The sequence below is a fragment of the Adiantum capillus-veneris genome, chromosome 26 (genome assembly GCF_014529385.1).
Source record: "Adiantum capillus-veneris isolate H3 chromosome 26, ASM1452938v2, whole genome shotgun sequence".
NCBI classification, from domain to species: domain Eukaryota; kingdom Viridiplantae; phylum Streptophyta; class Polypodiopsida; order Polypodiales; family Pteridaceae; genus Adiantum; species Adiantum capillus-veneris.
In genome coordinates, this window is record NC_140956.1 from 44516220 (window position 1) to 44522619 (window position 6400).

The window sequence follows — 6400 nt, forward strand, 5'->3', positions numbered from 1 at the left end:
GAGTCCTGATCACCTCAATGCCAAGAAAGTAGCGCAACTCGCCCAAATCTTTCATTTCAAACTCCTGTTTGAGAAGACCCTTCACATGGTCAATCTCCATAGCATTGTCACCAACAATAATAAGGTCATCTACATATATGGTAATGACCACAATCCCCACATCACTCTCACATACATAGAGTGAATGATCAGCATGAGCTCTCCTAAAACCAATACTGACAAGATACTTGGCAATCCCGTCATACCATGCTCTAGAGCCCTGCTTCAAACCATACAAAGCTTTGAGAAGTCTGCATACATAATCTGGGTAACCTGGATCGACATAACCAGGTGGCTGATCCATATACACTTCCTCTTGCAACTTACCATTCAAGAAGGCATTCTTTACATCCATTTGATGCATAATCCATCCTCTAGATGCAGCCACTGCTATGACAGCTCTCACAGTCGTCATCTTTTCCACTGGAGCAAAGGTCTCCTCATAGTCTATGCCATACGTCTGTGCATAACCCTTTGCGACCAGCCTTGCCTTGTGACGCTCAATGTTACCATCAACCTTATGCTTGGTTTTATACACCCATCATAAGTCAATTTCTGAACTGGATTTCTGACTCTATTAGATCTGCGCGGTCGTGGGTCACTCCTTTGCCCTCTAGCATCTTCTTGTACTTTCCTTACACCAGGTGTCCTGACAGCCGGAATTCCAAATTCCTCATCAAGACTTTGTTCAGAACCATCTGAATCCATGTCTACATGTGGAAAACCTGATGATGCATCAGCCATAAAGGGAGGTTCATCAACCTTTTCCTTTCCTTTTCGTGATACATTCCCTGTACCTGTTGGTGGAGTAACCTGCATACGTAGTCTACCATTCCATGGTTTCTCAACAGAGCCACGAGAAGAGGACTCTTGTGGTCTACTCAAAACTTGTGACTGTGGCCTCACATTTTGTACAACCACATCATCTTTTACATCAGCCCCAATAGTGCCATGTGCATTACTGTACCAGATGCTCATCTCATCAAAGACTACATCTCTGCTCACTCGTAATTCTCGTGTAGTAGGATTGTAGCACCTTTACCCCTTTTGTTCAAGGGAATATCCCACAAGAATACATTTCTCTGCTTTAGGATCCAATTTCCTACGCAACTCATCTAGTACATGCACGTAAGCTATGCAACCAAGCACTTTCAAGTGTGCCAAATCAGGCTTTGTACCTGTAAACTTTTCCTCATGTGTTACATCATGCACCGCAGCTGTAGGTGTCCTGTTCATAATGTACACAGCTGTAATTACGGCTTCAGCCCAGAAATGATGAGGCATGTTCTTCTCATTCATCAATGCACGTGAAACCTCTGCAATGTGCCTGTTTTTCCTTTTTGCGACCCCATTCTGTTGTGGAGTATATCTGCATGTAAACTGCCTGCGTATACCATGCATTCGTAGAAAATCTGAAAAATCATTGGAGAAGTACTCTTCCCCTCCATCTGACCTCAATGTCTTGATTTGCATATCTGTGTCCTTCTCAATCATGACTTTGAAGTCTTGAAAGTGACCAAACACTTCACTTTTGTTACGCATGAAGTAGACCCATACTTTCCTTGTATGGTCATCAATGAAAGAGACATAATACCTGCAACCATGTATACTTGCAGTATCGGTTGGACCCCAAACATCTGTGTGCACCACCTCAAGTGGCTTTTTACATACATTGCGCTCATGTGGAAATGAGCCCTTTGACTGTTTTCCAAACTGGCATGCTGCACACACTTTATGCATACCATCCACCTTGAATTTGGGCAAACCTTTTACAATCTGTTTTGATTGCATGCTGCGCAATCTCTGCTCATTGACATGGCCAATGCGTTTGTGCCAAATGTCAACATCAGCCACAACACATGTGCCCTGTGCAAATAATGCAGCTTTTACCTCAGGCATGTCTACATTCAGCGTAAACATTCTGCCCACACATTTGCCCTCTATGATCAGCTTACAGCCATTCTGGAAATCTTCTACATAACAGCCATTTGGATTGAAGCGAACCTGCAAACCCTGCTCAACCATTTGTCCAACAGAAACAAGATTCTTTGTAATGTTTGGGACATGAAGTACATCTGCTAAGTACTTTGATTTCCCACTCTTTGTATTTAGAGGTATGTCCCCTACATGAGCAATGGGGTGAGCTGTGTGATCTCCTGTCTGCACATAGCCTAACACATCTGGTTTGCGCATACCTCTAAACCACTCTCCACGAGACGTCATGTGATTAGAGGCACCTGAATCCACATACCAAATCTTGGGTGGAATTCTCTGCAGTCATTGTATTCATTACATGCTGCATAACAAACATGCGCTCGTTTTTGCTGTCATCTGCATCTCTGCTAGTAGATGCATAGTTGCCCTGTTCTCTCTTTCCACTTACTTTTCCCTTTGGACAGTCACGTGACATGTGACCTCTTTCACCACAAGTCCAACATTCTCTGCTATCTGGAGTATGTTGCTGCCTGCTTGATCCTGCACCACGACCTCTTTGACTCCCCCTGCCTTGAGATTGGTTTCCCCTGCCACCTGTATTGTTTTGATTTGATTGACCTTCCAGAAATTGGCCCCTGCAACCCCTTGGGCCTCGACCACGACCTCTACCTCTACCTCTGTTGGAGTTAGAATAGAAGGCCTGTTCAGAATTATTTCGGCCATGAGAAGAAGATGTGTCAAGGTTCTTCTCCTCAAGAATAAGCATAGAAATCAAATCTTGGAACACGGGGATGTCGTCTCTTGTATTCATGGAAGACCTAAAATGTACATACTCGTCTCCTAGACCATCCAAGCATGCACGGACAATGTCATCGTCTTCCACTGAGACTTTAATAGATCCAAGAGCCTCAATGATACTCTTGATCTTCAAGGCATAATCATTGATTGAGAGGTTGTTCCTCTTAACCTGATTTAGCTTCGACTTTAGTTGAAGCTTCTTGGCCTTGGTGTTCACCTTGAACACTCTGCCTAAGTTTCTCCATGCAATGGCAGGGGTTTCAGCATCCTGTAGATAGCCCATCATGCCATCTGTGATGCTCATAGAAAGCCAATACATCACTTTGCTCTAGCCTTGTTGCCAGTCCCTCAAGGCTTTCCTTTGTTCTGCTCTAGCATTTGCCTCGGGAATCTCTGGTTCCTTTTCATTGTCTCCTTCTACATAGTCCCAATAACCTTTTCCTTTTAGGAAATTTGTTATTCTGAACTGCCATGCAGGGTAGTTATTTTTCTCAAGCTTCTCAGTAACAATCTAACTGAAACCGTCAGACATCTTGAAGCACTAAGACAAAATAGCTGCAATCTGCAAAAACTTGCAAATCTGCTGAACCTGCTATCGTGGTACCTGTAACGCTTTCTACACTCAACGAGTGTCCACAATCAAGCGTACATACAACCACTGTACTTGTACAGTAAATCTCTGTTTACTGCACTTTGGAGACCTGTTCAGAAACTTGTGCGAAAAACCCCTAAAAAAAAATTCGTTGCGCGAGGCGCCTTCGGCATCTATTCGTGGATTGCGAACAAAGGGATTGTGATGCTCTTGCTCTCTTAGCCTCTCTTACCTGCACCAGGCTCTGATACCATGTAAAGAATGAGGATGCAAGAGAGCTACACAAGACAAGCACAAAGCACACAGAGATGGAAAGCTTCTTCTTCTTCTTCACAGAAAAGAGAGTACAAAATGACTAAGTGCTAAAGCTGAAAAGTAGCACATATGTACATGCGGTCACTAAGTGTGAACTCGCTAGAAGCGTACTAGGCTGGCACTATAAGTGTAGTCCAGCTGTAGAATCACTGGCAGAGATCCTCCGTGTCGGTCACCTAACACGCGAGTGAGTAAATGCCGTAAGCGGCCAAGACCCGTAGTGGATGCCAGCTCAAGGTGTTGAGCTCGACATCTCAACAGAGAGTTGGGGAATGGATTCACCTTCACTATCAAAAGAGGGGGCATTTATGGTGCCATCTTTGTTGTTGCTTGGAATAGAGGGAGGATCCTTTGTGTCCCTATTTCCATTGAAGATAGGTTCTTTGGTTGAAAGGGTCTACTTACTATTTTCACCACTTGGTCCTGCTTTGTCCTTCTCTCCCTCATGGTCTAAGGGAATGTCATAGTAGACCGGGTTATAGACTAGAGCTAGTAGTGGGCTAAAGCTATTTTTATTCCTATTAGAGCAGTCCCTTGTTGTTTTTTACTATGTTTCTTTTTGGGACTAGTTGAAAGCTCTCATATATAATTCAAAGTGTAACAATCACTACTGGCGGGTTGTTTTTATGTGGTTGGGCACCCAACTCAACCTTAACATGACTATTCATCTAGAGATGGATAGCTAGACAAAAAGGGTAAGCCAAGTACTGGATGATATGCTATGAGTGTATGTCACCAAGAAGATAACTAAATGGGAGGATGACCTCTCTTCTTTGATTTGCTTACACTAGTTAAAAGCATGTGACTACTAAGTGTAATCCATTTATGCTTATGTATGGTATTTCACCTAGATTAAACTTCAACATCTCAAAGACTTTCTACAAGACTATATGGATATGTTACATATAACTTGCAAAAATGTTTGGTAAGCTCAAGATCATTAACAAAAATATGAAGATGGGAAAGATGGCACGTTACTTGTAAGGAAGGTGATGAAGTATTTCTAATGTTCTCAAAAATTCAAAAAAATTGGGATCCACACCTAAGTTATTGCCACGATAATGTGACCCATTTAAGATACTCAAACCAATTGGAGAACTGGCCTTTAATTTAGCTCTTCCATCACAAGTGTGCATCCAATGGGTATTCCATGTAAGTCATTTACAAAAATGCTTATATCGGAACAATAATGTTGTTCATCATAGTGTCTTGGTTGGCTTCATTGAACCTCCTCATTTACCGCGTGAATGTGAACAACTTTTGGATTCTCATGAGTTATGCATATGACATCATGTTTATCATTGAGTCCTAGTCAATGGAAAAATAGACCTGAAGAAGGTGCCACTTGGGAAAACATTGGTGTTCTTAGAAAGAAATTTTACACTTTGTTTTTACTAATGAAAACTATTCTCCATTTGGGGGGGGTAAAAGTGAGGATGCAGGTAATCCTAAACGGATGGCATAGGGGGCCTATAGATGGGGAGAAGAGTTACTGCGTGTTTACCCCTACTCTCTCAAATTGTTTATCCCTACTCTCTCTAGTGGAAAAATAGACTTGAAGAAGGTGCCACTTGGGAAAGCATTGGTGTTCTTAGAAAGAGGTTTTCCACTTTGTTTTTAAGGATGAAAACTATTCTTGAATGGGAGGGGGGGGGGGGGGGGGGGGGGGGGGGGGGGGGGGGGACGTGAGGACGCAGGTAGTCCTAAATGGATGGCTTAGGGGGCTTGTCAATGGGGAGAAGAGTTAGTGTGTGTTACCTCTACTCTCTCAAATTGTTATGTCATAAGTGGGGTAATGATCAATGGATTGATAATGATGTTGGATCCCTCTGTATGAAATTAGCAATTGCATTACAAGGATCTAAGGGATGCTCCTTAAGAAGTTACCATTTATTATCATCGCACTAAAAGCCATCAGAGAATGTACTTTCATCACCTTCATGGAACTAGTACTTCCGGTGGCCTTTGGTCGCCTCTCTCTCTCTCTTTGATGTTCGTACAATCTCCTCTCTCTTTGTCTCAGTGTGCTCAATTGCGAGTCCTACCAAACACTGAGCGAGAACTTCCGAGCAAACTAAAAACCGAGATAGGCTTATAGAATGGAAGCACATGCTTGATTTGATTTGATTGCTTGCATAATGCTTTTAGGTATCTATTCATGGTTTTAAAAGTGAGACTTCCTATCTTCTTTCCAAATACCACAACTGCAAAATGGTAGTGTTGGTCTTCTTATAATCACAAATCTTGTTGGGTATTGTTTTTCTCCTCCTGCCTTGCAACTGTAGGGTTCTAGCCCCTAACTTGACTAAGTTGGGTTCATATAGACGCATCAATAGAGGAGCACTTTCTCTTTGCACTTTAGTGAATTCTATTGCTACTTGGTTGTCTCCACCCTAGTATGTATGAAGTACCATATTCTATTGGTTAGTGTCTGCTCAAAATTAGACTTAAGTGTGTTTTATCCAGCATTTAGATGATGTCTCTACCCTAATATGTATGAAGTACTATATTATATTGGTTAGTGTTTGCTCAAAATTAGACTTAAGTGTGTTTTACCTTGCATTTAGATTATGAGTTCGCTTTGAAGAAAACCACAAAGTTAAGTGTAAATTTTGTGTAAATGCTTCAAATTTTAGCCTAAAAACAAAAACATTATTAAGTGTAGCCTTGTTTCTTTGGTTAGAAAAAATGTTTGTGGCAAGCCCTCAACCATGTGTTTTG